General features: G+C 37.3%; 1 long non-coding RNA gene across 3 annotated transcripts; it reads left to right on the top strand.

The window, feature by feature from the left end:
* Nucleotides 1-3,724: 3,724 nt before the first annotated feature.
* LOC120078770 (uncharacterized) lies at nt 3,725-24,639 on the top strand. Of its 3 annotated transcripts, XR_016529478.1 has the most exons (4): nt 3,725-4,160; nt 4,266-4,333; nt 5,063-23,125; nt 23,226-24,639. It is a non-coding gene; the product is annotated as an uncharacterized LOC120078770 (long non-coding RNA). The 3 variants fall into 3 exon arrangements; XR_016529477.1 differs by having other exon boundaries at nt 3,726-4,160; nt 5,063-24,639; XR_005482089.2 differs by lacking the exons at nt 5,063-23,125; nt 23,226-24,639 and adding an exon at nt 4,617-4,984 and having other exon boundaries at nt 3,728-4,160.
* Nucleotides 24,640-25,460: the final 821 nt, after the last annotated feature.

Below are 25,460 nucleotides of genomic sequence, written 5' to 3'. Positions count from 1 at the left end.
ACTTTAATTATATATGATATAATTACTATAATGTATCTGATACATTATAATATAAAAATTAACCGAGAGCAAATAAATATTGGAATATGATTCAAATATTAATTATGTGGATTGGATTCATATAATTGAATTTAATATAAATGGGATTTATATTAAATATCATTTATGAGAGAATTAAAATTATAGGTTATATTATATATGATACAATATTAAACCAGGTTATATGTTATATATGATATAACATATAGTAGTTATACATATATATGATAAGTTAGTTATTATATATGTGTATATAATGTTTTAATTTTTAAATTAAAATTAATTTGTTAATTATATGAATTTTGATTTTGATTTTGAATTTTAGGGAGGGAAATAACTTCCCTCCTCTGATCTCTCTCAACTCATATAACTAGTGGGAGGTTACGTGAGATTTTGTGTGGGATTTTTTTTACAGGAGAATATACAGTTTCTTCTTCTTCTACGTTTTTACAGAAAACAGAGAAGTGTTCTCTAAGAAAAAATCCCAAATTGCTCTCCCTCGCCTCTCAATTTCCTCTCCCTCTCTTCCAAAACTAAGAGTCCACATAGTCCTTAGTGATTCTCATCCCATTAGAAAATACAGGAGGCTCCAATTGGTGGTGGCCATTTTAGATCGTTCGTGAATTGTTCGTGACAATTTGGAAGAGGAAGTTCGTGAAGAAGATCGGATCTTTAAGAGTAAGGTTTCTTAAACCCTATTTTTCCTTTTCTTAATTTATTAAGCATGTTGTGAATTTTACTGTTTACTGCATAATTTTATTTTGTAATTTTGCGTTCTGTTAAATATTAAAAATTGGGACGATCCACATTTCCGCTTAGGGCCTTCACAAGTTCTTTCACTTTTGATATTAATGAAGTGTTCATTAGCTCAAGAGGTATTCAAATATGTTCTGAAAAACTTGGAAACAACTTATATATGTCAAAATCAACTGAGGCTATATCTATTTTGAATACTTAAATGTTTGAAACAACTTAAACTCAAAATAAAAGGCGAAAAGGTTCTCCTAATACCTATCTTTGGCACTTAAGATTTGGACACATAAATCTCAACAGGATTGGGAGATTGGTAAAGAGTGGACTCCCAAGTCAGTTAGAATACAACTTTTTACCTCCATATGAGTCTTGTCTTGAGGGTAAGATGTCCAAAAGATCATTTATAAGAAAAGGTCTTAGAGCCAAAGAACCTTTAGAACTCGCGCATTTGGGCATCTGTAGCCCAATGAATGTTAAAGCACGAGAAGAGTATGAATATTTCATCAGTTTTATTGATGATTATTCAAGATATGACTATGTTTACTAAATGCATCATAAGTCCAAAACCCTTGAAAAGTTCAAGGAGTATAAGTCTGAGGTTAAGGACCTACTAGTTAAAACAATTAAAACACTTTGATCAGATCGAAGTAGTGAGTATATGAACTTTAGATTCCAGGACTATTTGATAGAGGATGTGTTCGAGATAAAATCGATGTCGTTAATTCACTTTAACCCAAAGCAAATGAAATTTATGATGCTCAAAGAACAACTAAAACTAACACGTAGTTATAGCGGAGTAAGAGGTCGATCCACAAGGAACCTCTATTAATTGGTAAGATTTTGATTATTGAACTCCAAAATATAACAAATGGAGGGTTTGTTTGTTTTAAAGAAACTAAGTACGATCAAAGTAAAAGCAATTGTAATAAAAACTTTCTCTTTTTTAAAATAAAGAACTGATAGAGAGAGATTCTTGAGAAATCTTTATTAACTAGGTTAATTCTATCATTGATCTTGAACAAATAGCCCTAATCTAACTAATTAACATGTACCATACCAATTAGCCCTAATCTAAGTAAAAAACACTTCACTTTAACAAATTCATGTTCTTTTCTTAGATTGCTTTAGAAACTAGGGTTCTTGTGATTATGACATTCAAGAAACATATTAGAGTAAATTTCAAGAACGATTATTTGAATGCTTCAAATTAAGAAGTTCAAGAATTAATTTTAGAAAAAAATTCCTAACTAAAACAAGAAATCTTAATTTTTGCAACCTATCTTACTATTATGCAACAGTGCCAAGTAATATTTGCATACAAGAAATTAATAGAATCAATGCATCAACTATTTTTCATTAATTTCTATTCAAATTCAACATAAGAACATTCAAGAATGCCGAAAATTCAAGAAAATACATAAAAGATCTCAAGAAATTAAACCTGGACTAAAGATTTCCCAAGAAATTTACTTACCTCACCATAAATTGGAGAAATCTTAAAGGAATTCGTTGAAAAATTGATGAAATACATGAAGAAATTCACAAAAATACTTATGAATTTACAAGAAAGCTCTCAAGAAAAAAGTAAATTTGTGGTTTTCTCTTTAACTTTCAATTTGAAATTTCCCTCTCTATCAAAAAAATGAATTTTGTCTCGTTGAAATCTGGAAAATCTGAAGCATTTAACTGATGAGGGTCACAGCATCGCGACCCTAGCTTGACGCTGGCTCCAACATTTGGTTGCGCAAAGGAGCACGCATGTTTTATTTTTTTCGTCAACTTCCAGAGCGTTACAATGTTGGGTATAGCGTTGCAATGCTATCCTGTTTTTGTAGCGATTTGGTGTTTTCTGTCTTATAGCATTGGACTTAGTATTGTTGGGAGTGTTACGACACTTTGAGTGTTGCATGTGACGTGAAAATTTGAATTCGTTGAGGGATAGAATGGTAATTTGCCATTGCCTCTTCTTCTTAGTTAATTATTTGGTTTAATTTGGCTCCATTTAGCTCCAAACTTCTTGTGATGACTCCAAAAGTGGATTAGATTTTACATACAAAATGGACAATTTAATCAAATAAATAACATAGAATTAGGAAATTAACATAGAGAACATAGATCTTTTCAAGACCTACCAAAATACCCCTAGCTTAGCTATTGGCCGTCTCAATCAAGTTAAAAACTAAAAATATGCATGCATTCAAGCAAAATGTGAATTTGTTTATTGTTTATTGAGACTGTTCAAACTTTCATTCACGTATTCAAATTGTTCATATGCTCAATTGACTTACAGAAAAGTTGATTCTCATCTCTTTTCTCAACAATCAAGGAAGTAATGATACAAACATATATTTAGAAATTTAAAATTTGCTAACAAAGAGTTGAAATTTATTTTTGAAGAGAAAAGGTATGTTTCTTGAAAAGTCATAAAAGAAAATACTACAAAGTTTTAGTTTGTTTAAAGGCCAAAACTAATGGAAGGTGATATCTAACTCTCAATTCCTGTTCGCCCTACACTAGCCCATTTATCAGTCAAAGATGTATCTAACTTGCATTTGAGAGAGGAAATTCTAAGACAAGGGTGCCTTTTTAAAACTCACGCACATAAAACTTAATTGACATTTCTTTTACCTAGAGAGGTAGCTTCCACACTCACATCGTTGAGAACCTATCACTCTCTTCTCGCGGACCCTAACAAGACACGATGGAGGTAGCTCTTTTCACCTCTTTTCACCCCAGATTTTGGAAGGGGATTGGTGAAATTCTTTTGAATTGAAAATGTTAAGGTAGAAGGGATTAAAAGTTTGGAGAAAGAAAATAAAAATAAAATAAGGTAAAACATAATAGAATAAAATAAGATAAGATATTTATTTTATTTTATTCCTTTATTATTTTTTTATTATTATTATTTTCTTTTTCTTTTATTTCCTTTTTTTTCTCTTCCTCTCCCCCCTTCCTTCTTCCAGCTGCCAGATCCCCCCATCTCCATCTCTCTTTCTCTCGCGTCTCTCCCTCTCTACAACCCATGTCGTGCGTCTCCCAGTCAAAACCACCACCTGCCCAGCGCTGCTCCTCCACGCGCTGCACGTTGTTCACTAGCCATCTAGCACCGCTACAATAGTTGTTCCCTTCGCCAAGTCATCTGCAACTGAGCCGCCACGTTAAATCCGTTCGTCCAGAGTTCACCCAGCCACATCCCAATCGCCCGCTCCCTTACACCACACCGGACGCCGCCCCAACCGCTTGTGTCACCTCCTTCAGTCTCTATTCATCGCAGCCATTGATTTAGATCGACCCTCGACGTCAGCTTTAAAGCCTGCAGCTATTCACCGTCCCCAACACAGAGGGTTGTCGAAATCTCTATGATTTTGGTGAGGTTTCTTGAGTATTTTAAGATTTGGGGTAGTCAAATTCAGATTCTATCTAGTGGGGGCTGTAATCTTTTTTTTTTTTTTTTTTTGGATGTTTGATTGAAGGAATTTTGGAGCTTTGGAAGGTGCGAGGTACTGTCCAGTAATTGTTGTGGTCATATGACAATTTATTGGTAAGTTTTGGGATTTTAACCCTTTGGGCTCTTTTAGATTAAGGGAGATTGTTGATAATGTAGTTATTAAACTTTGGTTTTGATTTATGATCAAATTGGACAAATAAATTAGACTTTGGGACCGACTTTAAACAAAACCATGATTTTGGTAAGATAAATTGTGGACATTTTTATTTATTTAATTGGTCAATTGGATTTAGACCCCAATGGACAAGTTTAAAAATTTAGGGATGCATGATTTTAGGCCATGGTTGCTAAATTAAATTTGGCAATGTTTGTTTAGGATTGATTCAAGTTTTCCAAAGATTTCAAAGGAGAATAATTTGTGGACTAATATTTTTACCAAATTTGAGGTAAGTAATCTTACTATTGGAATTGCCCACGGGCCAGGCACTAGATGTATGCTAGAATGACAGAGTGATATTATGACAGAACGATAGCATGATAGACTGATAGTATAGTATAACCGATGTATGTTCTCGTATGAGGATCTGAAGGATTTATTTGTGCACATAGATATTTGATTCCATGTGGTTGTATTTGATCTTAGGATGTTGAGATGTATATGTATGTTGTAGAGCCATGATGTTGAGATGTATATGTATGTTATAGAACCATGTTGTGATACTTGTGATGTTAAGATTGTGATAATGTCCTCACTGATTAGTTAGATGTTCACTAGATGTTATGTTTCCTCTGGGATTCACTAAAGGTAGTGTTATCCTTTAGGGTTCACCAGAGGTTGTGTTTCCTTCGGGATTCACAAGATGTTTTGTCCCATGAGGACTAGAGAAGATTATATGTTCCACCAGAGGTAGGCATCTAAAGAACATAGATGCCTAACCTGACCCCAGGGCTCTCAAGTTGTGGCTGTCAAGGAAGATAAACCGATCTGTACTACTTGTGGTAAGCGACACTAAGCCGTTGCCTAGCCGACTCTGGGGTTTGTTTTCGATGTGGGCAGAAAGGGCATATGTCAGAGAAATGCCAACGAAGAAACGTGCCTGAACCCAGGGGCCAGCCTGTAATCTCGTTTCAGGGAGGCTCGAGTCGTCAGCAGCAGCAGGGTAGAGTGTTTTCTACCACTCGATGCGAGGCCGAGAAGTTAGGCATAGTTGTGACATGTACGCTTCCCATTTTGGGGCACGATGCTTTAGTTTTGTTTGACTCTGGCTCTTCGCACTTGTTTATATCCTCCGTATTTGTAAGGCATGCCATGTTAGAGTTAGAACCTTTGCTTTTTGCACTGTCTATTTCCACTCCATCAGGAGAGATCATGTTAGTTACTAAAAAGATAAAGGCATATCAGGTAGAGATAGCAAATCATACATTAGATGCGACCTTGATAATTCTAGATATGCATGATTTTGATGTAATACTGGGCATGGATTGGTTAGCTACTAATCATGCTGCTAATCCTGTAGGAAGTCATCTTTAACCCTTCTACATGATCCTGTTTTAAGTTTAAAGGGGTTGAAACCGTGGTCTTACCTAAAGTGATTTTAGCATTAAAGGTCAGTAGACTGTTTGACCAAGCCTGAGGCTTTATGGCCAGTGTGGTTGACACTAGAGAGGCTGAAGTCATCTTGACTTTAGAACCAGTAGTAAGATTTTCCAGATGTTTTTTAGAGGATCTTCCCAGACTGCCCCTGTAGCGAGAGATAGATTTTGCTATTGAGTTGGAGCCAGGCACAACCCCCATTTCGAAGGCTCCATATAGGATGGCACCAGCAGAGTTGAGGGAACTTAAGGTCCAATTGCAGGAGTTATTAGAAAAGGGTTTCATATGCCCTAGTGTGTCATTATGGGGTGCACCTGTTTTGTTTGTGAAAAAGTAGGATGGATTGTTACGTCTGTGCATTGATTATAGAGAGTCGAACAAGATGACCGTCAAAATTAAATATCCACTCCCCAGGATTGATGACTTATTTGACCAGTTGCCAGGAGCTACGGTGTTCTCAAAGATTGATCTTCGGTCAAGATACCATCAGCTGAGAATAAACAGCAGTGACATACCCAAGAAAACTTTTCGTTCAAGGTATGGGCATTATGAGTTCATAGTGATGTCGTTCGGTTTGATGAATGCCCCATCAGTGTTCATGGATTTGATGAATAGGGTGTTCAAGGAATTCCTCGACACCTTTTTATTGTTTTTATTGATGACATCTTGGTTTATTCCAAGACGGAGGCCAAATATGAGGAGCATTTGCAAAAAGTTTTGAAGACGTTGAGGGCCAATAAGCTATATGCTAAGTTTTCTAAATGTGAGTTTTGGTTGAGGCATGTGTCTTTTCTAGGGTATGTAGTATCGAAGGAAGGAGTCTCTGTGGATCCTGTAAAAATTGAGGCAGTCACGAGTTGGGCTCATCCAACCACAGTCAGTGAGGTGCGTAGTTTCCTAGGGTTAGCAGGCTACTATAGACGATTTCTAAAGGGCATCTCTCGCATAGCCGGCCCATTGACTCAGTTGACCCAGAAGGGAGCCCTTTTCGTTTAGAATGAGGCTTGTGAGAGCAGTTCTCAAGATCTCAAGCAGAGGCTGGTTTCAGCCCCAATTCTAATAGTACCAAATGGATCAGGTGGTTTTGTCATTTATAGTGACGCGTCCAAAAAGGGGTTGGGATGCGTATTGATGCAACAGGGCAGAGTAGTTGCTTATGCTTTACGTTAGTTAAAGAAGCATGAACAGAATTATCCCATACATGACTTGGAATTAGCAGCAGTGGTTTTCGCTCTCAAGATCTGAAGGCACTACTTATATGGAGAGAAGATACCGATCTTCACCGACCACAAAAGTTTAAAGTAGTTTTTCACTCAAAAGGAGTTGAACATGAGGCAAAGAAGGTGGTTAGAGCTGGTGAAAGATTACGACTGCGAAATTTTGTACCACCCAGGAAAGGCAAATGTAGTGGCAAATGCCCTAAGAAGAAAGGTGGCTCATTCAGCAGCCCTCATTACTAGATAGATTCATTTGTGCAAGGAGCTAGAGCAGGCAAAGATTGTAGTGACAGTGTGGAAGGTCACGATACAATTAACGCAGTTGTCAGTGCAACCGAGTCTAAGGCAGAGAATTATAGATTCACAGTGGTGTGACCCTTATCTGGAGGAGAGAGTTTGTAGGGTGGAGTCAGGCCAGGATGGCAAATTTGCTGGGGTTGATGCCTTAAAGTCTCATGTCTTGTAGTTTGTAAACAATTTGTACGAACGCTTATGATGTATAATATATGATATTTTACTTCACTTCTTGATTTTGCTCAGTTGTTTGTTTTATTTTCTTTACCACAAACCAATAAACCAAAAATTCCTGGTTATCTGTATGTAACTTAAGCATGTATGTAGTGACATACAAGTGGATCATGTCTTAAGTGATAACCAAAATGGTCTGTAGTACAAGTAGATAGATAGCTCCATTAAAGGCTGATTCCAGGGCTTGAACGATGTAACACCACACATCTTCTCTTGTGCCGAGAGATGTTCACACATAGTTGGGCTATGTTGTATTGTTCATTAGAGGAATCAGTGGTACTTAAGGAGTGAGATGTAACTACAAGGACAATATGGTAAATTGGCCCAGTTGTACTTACGAGCATCTGTGAAGGGTCATCGTACTCATGATTGGTTATATCCGATGGACACAGAAATATATCTATGGTAAGAAGAGTTCAGCTATTGGTCTTTAGTGGAATGCCTGACAGTTAACGAATGGTGGATCTTGTGGCTAAAGAGTTTAGTCAACTATTCACGTATTGCTGGAGCTTCAAGCCACAAGTCCATAAGGTCCCCTAGGTAGCTTAGACAAAGTCGAGAATAAGTTTTTGGGTCAGTTTGAAATATTCAAATTGACAAGAGGGAGTTTGATTATATATGATATAATTAAACTTGTTAATTATATATAATATAACTGACTAAATGTATGAGATACATTATTTTGGAAAAAATTAGATATAAATATGATTTATATCAAGTAGAGGAGAAATTACTATAGTAGATATACGATATCAAACTATAGGTTAGGAATATAATATGATTATATTCATTTATTAATTAATTAAGGCGGTTATGTGATAATTGGTCGGGAATTTCTCCTAAATCGTGCATAAGTAAGAAAATCAATTTTGGTTATTGTAACTGAAGAATAAAATGAAAATTGTTTTCATTTTTGCAAAGAGTTCGAAAAAAAATCACTCACGGTGTGGAAACATCACGATCGCTTAGTTGAGAGCCTATACGATAGTGCCCATCGCCTAAACGATCGCACACTCAATGTTCTAAACGATCGCACGCGTTCTCTAAATGATTGCTCACCTTCATTAAACGATCGCTTAGCGTGTCGAGTTTTCTAAATGATCGCTTACTAATTACTAGACGATCGCTTAGTAAAACCTACACGATCATGTACCTTTCTTTAAGCGACAAGCAGCCGCTATACGATAGCCTTTCTCCCACTTGTTTGTCGTTCTACATGATTGTCCTCTCCTCTTTCCTCTACCAATTCAATCAATGTCCACTCTTTGGATTCTCACTCTGAGAATACCAAGGGCTCCAAGTGGTGGTGTCGTCCTTGGTCCTGCTTATTCATGCTCTGCCATTCGTGTAGACGATCGTGCTGCTGGTAGTCGACTGATTGCTAGGTGATAAAGACCGTAAAACATTTGCTTCTGCTGGGTTGAGTTTGAAGTAAATACAATTTTCAACTGGTACGTTAACTCAATCTATTGTATTTTATTTAGAAAGCATGCCTATAATTAGTGTTAAATTTCATACCTGTGTGTTAGAATGTGTGTGTGGTAATTCGGTCACAATGAAATAGGAAAGATCCGAACGTGCTCATGGATACTCTTGTATAAGAGTTCTTTCAGAATTCTCGATATTAGCAGAAGGTGGTCTTCTTTATCAGGGATGTTGTGCGTGCCAGTAGATAATGATATTAAGAATGAGTTGTTGTCAAAAGCTCACAGTTTCTTGTTCTCGATTCATCCCGACAGCACTAAGATGTATTAGGACTTGAAATGTTATTATTGGTGGAATGATATGAAAGGAGAGATTGCGGAGTTCGTCAGTAAGTGCTTGGTGTGCTAGCAGGTGAAAGCCCCGAGACAGAAGCCAGCAGGCTTGTTACAACCTTTGAGTGTGCCAGAATGAAAGTAGGAGCATGTGTTTATGGACTTCATTGTGGGATTGCCACGGACAGTCAAAGATTTCACTGTGATTTGGGTTGTGGTAGATAGAATAACTAAATTAGCACATTTCATACCTAGAAAATCCACCTTTTCAGTAAATAAATGGGCACAGATATACATGAAAGAGGTGGTGAGATTACACGAAGTACCTATGTCCATTGTGTCGGATAGAGACCCTCGTTTCACTTCTAACTTCTGAAAGAGTCTTCAAGAAACTTTGGGGACCCGGTTGGATTTTAGTACAACTCTTCACCCACAGACTGATGGGCAGACAGAGCAATTCAATCAGATATTGGAAGATATGTTGCATGCCTATGCCATAGAATTTTCAGGAAGCTGGGATGCTCACTTGCATTTAATGGAGTTTGCTTATAATAACAGTTACAGTCAGTTATTGGGATGTCACCATTTAAGGCCATATATGGAAAGAGTTGCAAGTTTCCTATGTGTTGGGATGAGGTAGGAGAGAGGAAATTGCTAGGACCTGAACTAGTGCAGATCACGAATGAGGCAATACAGAAGATCGGGGCTCGTATGCAAACAGCTTAGAGTAGACAGAAGAGCTATGCCGATGTGAGACATAAGTGTTAGAAGGTACCAATGCGCAGCGAAAGTGACCAGGATCCATAAGCACTTTAAATCATTAATTTTGGCAGAAAAGAAAATATGTTTCAGCAGAAATAAATGGGTTTCAAGACATACCTTTGAAGAACTTTCTCTAAGCTTGAAATTAGCTGCAAATCTCCTCTCAATCTTGTTGTAGACCACCCCAAGATCTTCCCTACTATTCTCTTGGTGCTCTAGATTGAGTAGTGGGACTCAAGATAAGCTGGAATTAAGGGAATTTTGAGAAACTTACAGCAGTAACCTAGCAGAAGAACAACTTCTTCTCTCGAATTTTTCTCAAAAATTTGTTCGGTTGCATTAACTTAAAAACACTCCAATCTCTTCCATATATTGCAGACATTCAAGCAAAGAGATTTGCTGCATAAGATGCAGCTCATGCTTGGAGTTAATGAAGACTTAAAGTGGGTTGTTTAGTGAGCTACTTGGAAGAAGACAATGGAAAAACCATTTTTCCAACTTTGTGATTTTTCCACTTTTTCAATTTTAATAAATTGATTTCATAAATCAATTTTATTTAATAAAACTGAAAATATTATTAATTTTACATAATAAATAATTATTTAAACAATTTAAATAATTCTAATTAATTTAATATCAAATATTAAATTAATTTTTACGCAATTCCATCTTCAAATATTTAAATCATATTTAAATACTATTTCTCCAATTTCATTTAATTCTAATTTGAACACTTCAAATTAACTTATCACGTTATTCTAGAGTTAAGCTATTTACGTGCTAGTAAAGGGACCTCACGGATCTATAGATCATGGGCTCCAACGATCAAGATTAATCGGCTAAACTCATTAGACCGATCTAAGCTGAACTACCCTCACTGTAGATATATTATATCCATTCGATATAACCATGATTAGTAAGTTAACCCTTAACAGATTGCTCGTAATAATGGTTGGGTCGAATCTCTATTTTACCCCCGAAATTACCTTTTGTTCCTTAAGTCCCACTGATTCCCTAATGAACAATTGATTTGTGATCCAATCAACAAATCGAATCCCTCTTGAGCCAATGAGAGGGTGAGGCCTCTTGTTCAAGACCCAAAATCAGCACTTGAAGGGAACAACCTCTCTATTAACCCTAACCGGGTAGGATTGAATTCCATCTTGCACCCTATGTTTCCAACTATTTGATGACATGCAGAAATGCATGTTGTCTTAGGTCTTTTATTTAGAATTATGAAGGATGTTAAGCAGAATATGCGGCAATTATATTAGGAATTCATGAGAAAATGAGTTTACGACGTTCAACATTGAGAATCTCGGCTAACCCATTATTATGCGTTATTATGCATTCAATTGTCTATTTTTGTAGCTAAGTGGACGCAAATGCGGAAGTTGGACTACCGCATAGACAACTGCATGCGGAGAAACTCTCCATCGCAAAGGTGAACGTATACGATCAACGCATAGGTGTTGCGGTGATCAGCCGCATGCATCCATCACATAGAAGTTGCGATCGTTAAGCGATTGCGGTCATCGAGAATGCGGTCATTGCATGATTGTGGCTACACGATAATACATAATAGAGGAATCAACGCAAGGTTGGTGGAATGAACGAATCAACGCATATTTTGGGAAAATCAAAAGATGATGTTGACATTTCACCTACCACGCCGTTACCAATAGAGATTCAGAAAAGGACTAATGCGCCGCGAATGTCAGAATCAGAGCAGTCCATAAATGTTGTCGACGATCCAAGCTCTATAAATAGAAGCCGCCGAGCATAATTTCAAAGCATCAAGGGTTTTCGACTGAGGTTCGCTTTAGGGCGGATCCCTGTGATCTAGACTAACACATGAGAAAGAAGCTTGAGAGTTCTTCATCTCCTTCATCCATTCCGAGTGACGACCGGAGCTTCGTCGGAGTTATATCTTGAGAGAGTCAGCTCCACCGCCCTTCCATGGCACCACCGGCAGTCTTGACACACATCTGCTTGAAGTAAGACATTGTTTCCAGCTGGTCTTTTCATTTTCTCTTCTTTTCTTATATTGTATTATATTACATTTTGGATTAAGGAATTAATACATTATGTGTTCAATGCATTTCTGTGTTTCCTTCAATTCCATCTCCTTCTTTCTTTACTTAGCATCCTTAACTTTCATTGCATCACTTAGTGAGATTGCTAGAGTATAGCATACTTAGTCATGCGGATTAGAGATATGAAGCATGTAGCAAACCATCGAGAGGTGTGCGTTGCGTGAGTGTGTGAGAAAATCTTATTTTCTTGGTGTGAAGCTGTAGCAACGCCTATCTATAGGCGGACGCAACGCCTGTCTATGAGTAAAGTCAGCAACAACTAACTGCTTGGGAGGGTAAGTGGTTGGTCGCATTAAGCAATGTAAGCTAGTGTTCACTAGAGATGGGAATAATCTTACGTCAACCAAGTTCATGCAGTTACCTTGTCTTATGAGCGCATCATTCATCATTTAGGCGTACTTGGAAGAGTAGTCTAAAATCCAAATCTAAGACTCAAGAGAGCGGATTAGAACGCATAAGCAAGAATGAGGAACTTAGGAATAAGCTCAATTTGCGATCACAAAGCGTATGCACCCTACGAAGAGGATATTGCATGCGTCCAAGAAGTAGGATATGGTGGCTGTATGCGGTCATCTTGACCCTTTTGCATACACATCGCATGTGTCCTGAATTAGGCTCTAGTGTGTGTAGCATGATCGCATAGCTTGCATTGGCTGAGGTTGCCCTTGCGGTCACTCTTAAGGATTGCGATGAAGACACCTTCACATTTTATCTATTTTCCCATCATTTATTTCACGTCAACAGTTGTCGTGTCTCTACCTCTCATTCATACTTCTCATTGTGTTGTCTGTTAGTTAGGAGTAGGAGTAGTGTTAGCATAAAAACCCCTCCATCATTCTTTTATTTAACCGCCGCATACACATTACCGCATACGTCTAGCTACAAGTCCCTGAATTCGACCTCGGATCACCCGAGAAACTTGCTTTCACATTATACTTGGCGTGAGTGCAAGAAAACTTGTGACAGGAAAGCATGGTCATCGCATACATTCATTAATGCATAGTTCATTCCAACGCATGACCACCGACGAATGATAATCAACGCATACATTAATAACATGCATCGCATATTGCGTTCACTTAATTTTAGTCTCCAAGTCCTTGACGACTTGGTAACCTAATTTTTCGTCATCACTATTCATTCGGTCTTATCCCCAAAATGGTAAGCTTATTGAGCAGAGGTAGTTGGTCTACTCTCACCGTTTGTAGATCAAAGGATAATCCCGAACAAACAGGAGTTCATAGTTAGCTCAGGATTAAGGTCAAGTTTCCTAAGTCATCACTTTGAAATAATCAATCTTAAACAGTAAACAGCATTATAAAGTAAGAATGACTAGTTTCGTGGTCTAATCTTGCATAAAACTCATTTGCACAGGATACCCCCACTCCTCATGTCCCAACATGCACGAATTAGGATCACTTCGTATGTAGCACTTTATGACTCTTTGTAACAACTACAGAGTAGGCCGCATCTAATAGTATTACTAGAATAAGGTACCCAACCTTATTCATATGCTATAGATCATTTTGACTATTTACTCGAACCTGATCCACTTGTATGTCTCCACATAAACTTCAAGTACTCATATAATAGTCAAGGGACTTAGGTTTATTGGATTTATAAAAAACAATATATTCAATAACAACTTTATTGAATTTTCATAATAAGTTCTATTGTTTACAAACCACGAGTTTTAGGACATAAAACCCAATAAAATCCCACTTGGACTAAAACTCCAGTGGTAAATTATATATCCGATATATAAGACTAAGTTTCTGAGTTTTATATAGAGAAATACAATAAACTAGGGCATCACATACCCATAGTTTTACCATTCGGTATCTCATACCCGATATTTCTCCCACTTGCCCTAGGTTATTAGCCTCTGGTATTTCTAGTCTTACTAGATGATTCTCAAACACTTTAGCCGAGAGAATCATTGTAAACATATTAGTGTACAATAGGCTTTTTATTAAACTATGTCGGGAATGCATCTAATTCTCAATAATGGCCAGGAAGCACACTTTCCTCCCACTACATTGAGGTACTCTCAATTCTTTGATTAAGATGCGTCTGACCTGCCTTAACAACTCTTGTTAACAGTCAGATCTAGATATTTTTAAACTTATTATACTTCGATCTTAGCCGTTAAACATCTGAATATTTATAAATGGCTTTTAACAATTTGATTCTTAACAGAAGTTGATATGAGATGGAAAACATATTTTCTGAAAATGAACATTTCATTCAAAACAAAAATATGCATAATATGTTCATTTCATGATTACAAAAGTAGGTAATAACATCTTCATCAACAACTTCTCCCACTAGATGAGCTGAGCAAATGGTCTCTAGGAACTAAATAGCCTGTTTACCTTTCTCTGCTCTCTTCTCTGCAGCATATTTAGGGCAATTTCTCTTTCAGTGCCCTTCTTCAATGCAGTGGAAACATTTCCCTTTCTCTTTAGCGCTTTTCTTGCTTTTCTTGCCAACAGGCTTCTTCTTCTCTTTCCCTTTGTCTTTCTTCGCTGGAATACTCTTACTCTGCGAAGAGGAGGCAACATGAGGCTTGGAGGACATTCCTCTTTTCTTAACAGAAGCAACATTTACTTCTAGTTCCAAACCCATAATTCTCAACATGGTCTGGAAAGCTTGCAGCTCATTTAGTAGAGTGGTCAAGTTGTATTCAATTTTATTCATCAATGCATTCGTATAGAATTTCATAAAACTCTTTGGAAGAGATTCTAGAATAAAACCAACTTGGCTTCTCTCATCCATCATAGCGCTGTTTACTTCAACCACATTAAAGTGAACCATCATGTCCAGGATATATTCACGAACATTGGTCCCATCTTTCATTCGACTATTGTAAACGTATTTGATAGCATCATACCTCAGGGTGAAGGACGGTTGTCCAAACATCCCTCTCAGAGATTCCATAATCACTTTGGCAATACTCATATCCTTTTGTTTTTTCGTCAAAACGTCAGACAAGCTGGCGAGAATATAAGCACAGACTTTATCATTCGCCCTGATCCATCAATCAAATACTTCTTGAACAGTTTGGTTGGAATTAGAGCAAGGAATGGGAGAACATTCCTATGTTAAGACAAATCTCAAATCTTTTATTGTAAGTATCGTGTCCAAATTCGATTTCCATGTGACATGGTTATCCCCAATCAGTTTTTTCGAAGCCAAAAATTGTATACTTGAACTTGTCATTCTAAAATTATAAACGAATTCTATAAGTGAATTACTTTTAAATCCAATAAAGGTTTAGCAAAGTGATAATGTACTCATAATCATTATTTTTGCAACGATACTTAAGTGATTTAGAACAAATGCTACCGTGGGGCAGTCAAGAATTCCTTCACAAAAACAAGTTAGTTCTTGACCAAATACTATCTCCAGAATAACTCATATTCCGATAGTCATTTAGTTATCATTTTTGGTCAAGATCATTACTAACACTTAGTAAGTTTTGTAAGTGTAAACCTACCATTTCCAGATCTTATGGAATGATATGAGTATGCCTCTGAAATAGAAGACAATACTCAAGACAAAACTATAAGACCCTATTCATTTTACTAAAGCCTGGATTGTTCCGAATCTATGTTACAACCCTCCGAGGGGATCGCCGCGATTAACAACTAGCTAGTGCACCCTAAAAACGATAGTAGGCGCAACATAGGAATCTCACGGTTCAACTAATAGAGGAAACCATAGGACAATGTTGACACATTTCCTTCACCCACTTACTATGAACGACTTCCCCCATACATCTTGTTATTGACCCATGCAAACACTTTCCGTATGGAGCAGACGAGGTGAAATCGACAAGAAGCCGAGCGTGGATCTCACGGTGTGAACTCTTGAGGACATGAGAGCTAATAACTTTTATTCTCCCACTGAAGTGTTCTAAATGTTTGGGTATATTTATACTTAGGTTCTTTTCGGCTAATAAAAGCAACCCTAAGTTTAGGTGGTTTATCCAAGTATAACATTTATAAATGGATTTTAAACCTACGATGTCTAGGTGATAAACTTTTTTTATTACCTCACACTGCTCACAAATGCTCATAAAACTGGTTACCAACACTCAATTATTCGGCTATAATCCCCAGGTAGGAGGTGTTCCATAGACCATCAACTTAAATACCCCTAGCCTTCATCAGGATTATATACCGGTTGAGTTTGTAACCCTAGTTTTACAAGTTTAACGACCTATTTTAACTATTAAAACAAGTGGTTAACCTAAGTGAGCATGCAACTATTCTTTGTTATGAATTTTAAACGTCTAAACCAATTTTATAACAGCTTATAAAATTTTAGGTATGCTAAACATCCACAACAAACAACAAAGGAATTTAATATCTAATATAACTATTATATTAAATAAAAGAAACCCTAACATGCATACTATATAATAAAGAAACCCTAACATGCATACGATTGTATAGAGGTAAATGATCGCGTAGTGCTATCACTTAGCATCTCCACGCATCGTTTAGCTCCCGATCAAAGGTAAACGATCATGGTAAGCGATCGTGCAGCGATATCGTGTAGTGTTATAATCCTGAACAAACAGAAGTTCATAGTTAGCTCAGGATTAAAGTCAAGTTACCTAGGTCATCGATTTGAATAGTCAGTCTTAAACAGTAAATAGTTATAAAGTAAGAATGACTGGTTTTGTGGTCCAATCTTGCACAAAACTCATTTGACAGGACACCTCCACTTCTTATGTCTCAACATGCACGAATTAGGATCACTTCGTACGTAACACTTTACAACTCTTTGTAACTGTTGGGGTTGGTACCCTAAATTCTAGTGTTCTGTAGTTTGTAAACTGTTTATATGAATGCTTGTGTTGTATAATATATGATATTTACTTCACATCTTGATTTTGCTCAGTTTTTGTTTTATTTACTTTATCACAAACCAATAAACTTAAAATCTCTGGTTAACTGTATGTAACTTAAGCATGTATGTGGTGACATATAAGTGGATCATGTCTTAAGTGATAACCAAAATGGTCTGTAGTATATGATATATGAGGGAAACCTTGTCCTGGTAACGCTATGGATGCAGCCCGTTTTGTGGAATGGTCACAAGTGTTGTGACTTATCATAGATGGTTTGATCCTGATCATTCGTGTAAGGGACATGCGAGCGGGAGAGTCCTATACAAAGAGTTTGTATTAGACCTGACCACGAAATGTTAACGTCTCGTTATATAACACCATTCATGACAGAGACTTCACTTCACTAGGATGACCATAGGTAACATGACCTTAATCCTTAGTGAGTTGGGAACTCCTGCCATTGAAGGCGGTCCTTTGATTTATATGGGTGCAAGTGGCCAGGTCGTCGATTCAAACCTATCATTTTGGGGATTCGTCTGATTTGGGAGCTGGGAACTCAGTTACACAAGATGGAATTCACTCATTCCCTGAGGCAGGGGGAAGTAGATAGATAGCTCCCTTAAGGGCCGATTCCAGGGCTTGAACAATGTGGCGCCACACACCTTCTCTTGGCCCGAGAGGTGTTCACACATAGTTGGACTATGTTGTATTGTTCATTCGAGGAATCAATGGTACTTAAGAAGTGAGATATAACTACAGGGGCAAAATAATAAATTGGCTTAGCTGTATTTACGAACATCTATGAAGGGTCATCGTACTCATGATTGGTTATATCCGATGGGCACAGAAATATATCTGTGGTAAGAAGAGTTCAGCTGTTGGTCTTTAGTAGAATGTCTGGCAGTTATATCTGTGGAGGAGAAATTACTATAGTAGATATGTGATATCAAACTATAGGGTCAGAATATAATATGATTATATTCATTAATTATTAAATTGGTTAATTATATGATAATTGACCAAAAACCTCTCCTCGGTCGTGCGTTAGTGGGAGAATCCGAAGCCGGTTATTGTAACCGAAGAATAAAATGAAAATTTGTTTCATTTTGAAAAAAGTTTGAAATTTCGCAAGTGGTGTGAAAACGTAAATGATTGCCTACGTTGAGAGCGTATACAATAGTGATATCTAAACGATTGCACACCGGCGCCTAAACGATTGCATGTTTGTCACTATCGCTTAGCTTTACTAAACAATCGCATAGCATGCCGCGTTTTCTAAACAATCGTCTACCTTTTATTAAACGATCGCTTAGTAAAACCTACACAATCGATAAGCATCCCTGCTATACGATAGCTCTTTCTCTTACACTTGCTTATCATCTACACGATCTGTCTTTTCTCCTACCTCTACTAAATTCACCGAAGACCACACTTTAGATTCTCACTCCAAGAATACCAAGGGCTCCAACTGGTGGTGTCGTCTCTTCTGCTTCCTTATTCGTGACTATTCGTGTTTCTGTCGTTCGTGTGGACGATCGTGCTGCCGCAGCCGACTGGTTTGCTGGGCGATACAACGTGTAGAGGTTCTTCTGCTGCTTTGAGTTCGACATTTGAAGAGAGTCTTCAACTGATATGAGAACTCTTTCCTTTATGTTTCATTGTTTTAAGCATGCCAGTAATTACTGTTAATTTGCATAACTACCTGTTGGAATGTATGTGTTGTATTTCGGTCACAATGAAATCGGAAAGATCCGAACGCGTTCATGGATGCTCTTCGTTAAGAGTTCCTTCAAATGTTATCAGAGTTATATTCATGGATACTCTTCGTTAAGATTACTATAGTAGATATGTGATATCAAATTATAGGGTAAGAATATAATATGATTATATTCATTAATTATTAAATTGGTTAATTATATGATAATTGGCCGAAAACCTCTCCTCGGTCGGGCGTTAATGGGAGAATCCGAAGTCGGTTATTGTAACCGAAGAATAAAATGAAAATTTGTTTCATTTTGCAAAAAGTTCGAAAATTCGCAATCGGTGTGAAAACATAAATGATCGCCTAGCTTGAGAGCCTATATGATAGTAGCTCATTATCTAAACGATCACACACTAGCGCGTAAACGATCGCATGTCTGTCCCTAAATGATTGCTTAGCTTTCCTAAACAATCGCATAGCGTGCCACGTTTTCTAAACGATCGTCTACCTTTTATTAAATGATCACTTAGTAAAACCTATATGATCGTGTAACTTCATCTAAACGATGAGCATCCCTGCTATACGATAGCTCTTTCTCTCCCACTTGCTTATCATCTACACGATTTGTCTTTTCTCCTACCTCTACCAAATTCACCGAAGACCACACTTTGGATTCTCACTTCGAAAATACCAAGGGCTCCAACTGGTCGTTTCGTCTCCGCTACTTTCTTGTTCGTGACTGTTCGTGTTGCTGCCGTTTGTGTGGATGATCATGCTGCTGCAGCCGACAGGTTTGCTACGCGATACAATGTGTAGAGGTTCTTGCACTGCTTTGAGTTTGACGTTTGAAGAGAGCCTTCAACTGGTATGAGAATTCTTTCCTTTATGTTTTATTGTTCGAAGCATGTCGTTAATTAGTGTTAATTTGCATAACTATCTGTTGGAATGTATGTGTTGTATTTTGGTCATGATGAAATCAGAAAGATCCGAACGCGTTCATGGATGCTCTTTGTTAAGAGTTCCTTCAAATGGTATCAAAGCTAGGTTCTGATATTCCAATTTCATTGTTGCAATGAATTATATATACGTTCTTGGTGGGTGCATATTTGCTCTGTTTAATCGTTAAATTTCTATGGATGTGCGGATTAATGGATGTTCTCGTGGATGTTAGCCTTAGTTTGAATTAATTCTTTTACATTTTCGGTTGTTGTAAAGACTCCTGCATTTTTGGGCATTAATAATCGTTATCGAGTCTGTAATTCAAAGTCTATTTGAGTCTTGAGTCGTTCGTGAAGAACATCGAAGCAAGGGTTGCAGTTCTTCGAGGAAGGAGACGATCAAGGGTTGATCGGGTCATGTAGACGATGGGGTAAGAGATCACTGAGTATTGGGTCGTGTAGACGATGGGATGCTCACGTATCATTTAACGCGTGTGCGCACTAGACGATCGGTCAGCAAGCTTCATCGCTTAGTAACTGACTAAACGACCGTTTAGCAACACACAGTAAATTGTTTATTTCACCGCGTTAAGTGATCGCCTAGATGAACATGCTTCACAACCTCGTTGTCATCTAAACGATCGTTTAGCTTTTTCGCCTATCGTCTAGTGTGCGTTGGGCGATCGTTTACCTTCGGTGTTTGCTACATGATGGAGTCCTTCTGCGATTCAAGACCCAGTTCGCCTATGAATCGATTCGCTCGATAAAAAATGTAATAGATAGGGTTATTTCTTTCCGGTTTCTTATAAAGGCTCATCCCGATCCATTAATCCTTAGTTTATTACATGCGATGTATGGTTTTATATGTCATATGGTATGCACATATAGTAAATCCCACCTTAGGTTATGCATTGATCATGCATCATCTCTTTATTGTAAATGTTATAATTTAGAGAAGCATGATTTAATTATGTAAGAGCATGTTCATGCATCATATAATATAAGAGTTACATTTATGCATGCATAAAAAGCATTAACATGCATCATCTTTATATTATAATTGTTATAGTATAAGGGTGAATGGAAAGCATGTTTGCTTGGTTATATGCGTAAATAAAAGTTATGTATAGTAATGACCAGACATTGCATGAAGCATGACACATAGGTTACTTTACAAATGTTATAAACACCTTGTTGTGCACATTGGTTTTTTAGTTGTTTCTTTTAAAAGTTAAAGAGAAATTAAAACTAAAAGAAATAAGAAAGACATGCATGCTCACTTAGGTTTAATTCATGTTTTAAAATGTTTAAAACTTGGATCACATAAACCTAAGATCATGGTTCTAATATGATTAGCAACCCTAAGGCTTTAATCTTTTTTATCAGTTTAATAGGATTAAATTGACTAATAAAAGGTTAAAGTATAGAAAATCTATCTATAAGGGACCTTTTGTCTAAGGCGGGTTCTGTCTAGGCTGGGGTATTTAAGTTGACGAAAACGTAACACCCTACCTGGGAACTTACCTGGAAAGGTGAATTTGATAGATTTGATGTATGCATGCAAGTTAAGGACAATCCATTAAAGTGTTTAAATGCAACTACTTGAATTTGTTCATATTTCATAGACAAACATTGTTTATGAGCAGGTTTTTTTAAAAAGACGACTTAAACTAAAATTAGTCGTCGGATTGTCTAGGTTAATGAGCCCCTAGGTAGAACATTCAATGGGAGGTACTTGGGGCATAAGATGCTTCACTTAAACCTTTCACATTTCTCTTAAATAGTCTACATCGTGTTACCTACCCTCGGCCTCGAGGCACCTTTGGCGTGTCCCCCTAACGGATGGTGTTTGGGTAGGTCAATATCAAGGTGGATTGAGAGAGTGTTCATAGTAAGTGGGAGCGGGAAGTGCGACAGCATATCCCTCAGTCTCCCTCGTTGGATTGAATAAAGTTACTGTGCATCGCCTCGAGACATTCTAAGAGTGTCCCCCTAAAGGATGGCAGTTTTGCGTGTTTCTTTATTTGATCTCCTGTAAGAGGATATCGTAACTTAGTCTCTTGTCCTAATCTACTTCTTCCCTATGATGGGCTAATTAGTGCAAGACTCTAGCACCGAAAGCGAGGGGTCACACTTATGTGGAATTGTTAAAGGTTAATAGTTCTGGACCAAAAAGTGGTGGCTATTAGGTTCAGTTCCATGAGTTTGTTCTGCCTAATGGTTGAGATTGTCTCATCCCAGCAAAGGGACATCTAATCAACCCACTAGTGATGTTTGTCCTGCCTCAATGGGGCATCATTGTAAAATAGAAGTCTTTAACTTAGGGTACTTGAAATTATTTTGCAAAACTAATTGGTTAAATGTGATATAGGAAAATCTAATAAAGTTTTGTTCGTATTTTCAGCAACAACTATTTCAAAATGGCAACAGCCACGTTAGCTTTGCTAAGCGCCGAAAAATTAACTGGGGACAATTTCTCGACATGGAAACACATGATTACGACGATCTTAATCATCGAGGATCTCATGTTCTCTCTTACGGAGGTTTATCCTCCTATTCCAGCTCCAAATGCCGCTTGAAATGTTCGAGAGGCATACAAGCGATGGAAACGGACGAATGAAAAGGCTCGAGCCTACATCTTGGCAAGTCTTTCTTAAGTCTTGGCCAAGAAACATGAGCCCATGGTCTCAGCGCGTGAGATCATGAAGTCCCTGCAGGGGGTTGTTTCGACAACCGTCTGAACAGTTTATGCATGAGGCTCTTAAATATATATTCAACTCCAAAATGGAAGAAGGCACCTCTATTCGTGAACATGTGCTTAACATGATGGTCCACTTCAATGTGGCGGAGTTGAATAGGTCTACCATCAATGAGGATAGCCAGGTTAGCACAATCATGCATTCTTTGCCGGAGAGCTTCCAGCACTTTACTAGTAATGTGTTTCTTAACAAAGTGAAATATAACCTTACAACTCTCCTCAAGGAGTTGCAGACCTACCAATCTTTACTGAAAAGTAAGGAGAAGAAGAAGGGTCCGACCTCAGGAATGAAGTCTACACCTTCTACTTCTAACTCTGCAAAGGTGAAGAAGAAGGAGGGTGGTAAGGGAAAAGAGAAGACGCCTGCTAACCCACCACCTATCGCCACAAGGAGGCATCCACCTGGTTGAAAAAGAAAAGTGTTTCCACTGCAATCAGGATGGACACTGGAAACGGAACATCGGACGCCACGCTAGATCCGATCGTCCAGAGTTCGCCCAGCCACGTGCCTCCCTTGCGCCACACCGGACGCCACCCCAGCCGCTTGCATTACCTTCTTTAGTCTCTGTTCATCGCAGCCATTGGTTTAGGCTAAGCCTCAATGTCAGTTTCGAAGCTCGCTACTGTTCACCGTCCCCAACACAGAGGGTTGTCAAAATCTCTTTTATTTTGGTGAGTTTTCTTGAGTATTTTAAGATTTAGGGTTGTCAAATTTAGACTCTATCTAATGCGGGTTGTAATCTTGATTTTTTTTTTTTTTTTGGGATGTTAGATTGAAAGAATTTTGGAGTTTTGGAAGGTGCAAGGTGCTGTCCAGTAAGTGTTGTGGTCATATGGCAATTTATTGGTAAGTTTTGGGATTTTAACCCTTTGGGCTCTTTTGGATTAAGGGAGATTGTTGAAAATGTGGTTATTAAACTTTGGTTTTGATTTATGATCAGATTGGACAAATAAATTAGACTTTGGGACTGACTTCAAACCAAACCATGATTTTGGTAAGATAAATTGGGGACTTTTTTTTTATTTAATTGGTTAATTGGATTTAGACCCTAACGGACAAGTTTAAAAGCTTGGGGATGCGTGATTTTAAGCCATGGTTGCTAAATAAAATTTGGCAATGTTTGTTTTAGGATTGATTCAAGTTTTCCAAAGATTTCAAAGGAGAATAATTTCGTGGACTAATATTTTTACCAAATTTAAGGTAAGTAATCTTCCTACTGAAACTACCCACGGGCCAGGCACTAGATGTATGCTAGCATGACAGAGTGATATTATGACAGAACGATAGCATGATAGACTAATAGTATAGTATAACCGATATATGTTCTTGTATGAGGATCTGAAGAATTTATTTGTGCACATAGATACTTGAATACTAGCATGAGATGATATTTGATTCCATGAGGTTCTATTTGATCTGAGGATGTTGAGACATATATGTATGTTGTAGAGCCATGATGTTGAGATGTATATGTATGTTATAGAACCATGTTGTGATACTTGTGGTGTTAAGATTGTGACCTTGTCCTCATTGATTAGTTAGATGCCCACTAGATGTTGTGTTTCTTTGGGATTCACTAGAGGTGGTGTTTTATCCTTCGGGGTTCACCAGAGGTTGTGTTTCCTTCGAGATTCACCAAGCTTGTGTTTCCTTCAAAATTCACTATATGTTGTGGTTTCCTTCAGGATCCACCAGAGGTTATGTTTCCTTCGGGATTCACCAGAGGCTATGGGTCCTATGGGACTTACTAGAGGTAGTGGGCATACTTAACTAGGATAAAAATCAGTTTTTCATGTATGTATGTGTTCCATGAGAACTAGAGAAGATTATATGTTCCACCAGAGGTAGGCATCTAAAGGACATGGATGTCTAGCCTGACTCCAGTAGTGGGGTTACTTACTGAGTATTTTGTACTCATCCTTTCTCATGTTGTTGTTTCAAGTAAAGGTAGAGATGCATCGACGATTGACAAGCGGAATCCATGATCGAGCCGCTGGGACTAGTTTTATGCTTCCGCTCATGATATTTAGATTTCTTTTCATGTTTTTCAACTTTCAGTTTTGATGTTTGAAACTTACGATTAATATTTGTTTTCAGAACTATTTATTATCATTTATGATTTATGAGTACCCTATTGTTTGTTTTTAATATTTAAATTTAATGAAGGTATTTTGAATTTACCTTATTTATTTAGCATTTATTTCACTATAAAAAGGGTGTCGTTTTAAGTTTCATGCATGCATGTGTTTAGTAACGGCCTAGCTTGAGTCCTAGGGGGTCAGGTCGTTACAAAAAATCATTTGAAAATATATAAAAAAAAAAAAAAAGAGTAGTGATTTTTAAATTTTGAGTTTCTACGCATTCAATCATTCATGCATTTATTCATTTAAGGCAAAATGATTAAAGAGTCAAAAGATAGTCTTTTGGAGCACTAAGAATTCAATGGTTATGTTCTCATAGAATCAAAGTTATGCTATCAAAATGTATCAGAGCCTCAAATATATCAACATATATCATATTAGAATCACAACATCTATATAACCAACCCAAGCTCAGATGCTCAAGGGTTCCAGACATGAATTGATATCATCAATATATATCATAGAGCAAAAAATTTTCAGTAAGGCTCATTTTTATAACCTAAAAATTTAATAAAAAAAATGTAAAAAACATGTAATGTTTCCCACCCCCAACTTAAAAATGGATTATTGTCCTCAATATTTAAACTATGCATATATGTTCAAGAACAAAAAGTAAGGGGTGTAGAAAGAAACTTCCCTAGTTTTTGGGATTGATTATTCTTTTGCTTTTGAGAGAATTCTTTGTTTTTGTTTTTGTTGAACTTTCTTTTTTCTTCTTGAGATGACCTACCAAGAAAAAGAAGAATCAATAATTCTTTTTATTTGAAATGCTAAAATAAGAAAGAAAGAAAAAAAATGGAAAAGAAAAGGAGAGAAAGAAAATTGAAAATGAAAAGAAAAAGAAAATTTGTACTGTGGTTGCAAA

The sequence above is a fragment of the Benincasa hispida genome, chromosome 5, assembly GCF_027475165.1.
Source record: "Benincasa hispida cultivar pf3 chromosome 5, pf3_genome.v1.1, whole genome shotgun sequence".
In the NCBI taxonomy this organism is placed as follows: domain Eukaryota; kingdom Viridiplantae; phylum Streptophyta; class Magnoliopsida; order Cucurbitales; family Cucurbitaceae; genus Benincasa; species Benincasa hispida.
This window is presented reverse-complemented; position numbering and strand designations above follow the sequence as displayed.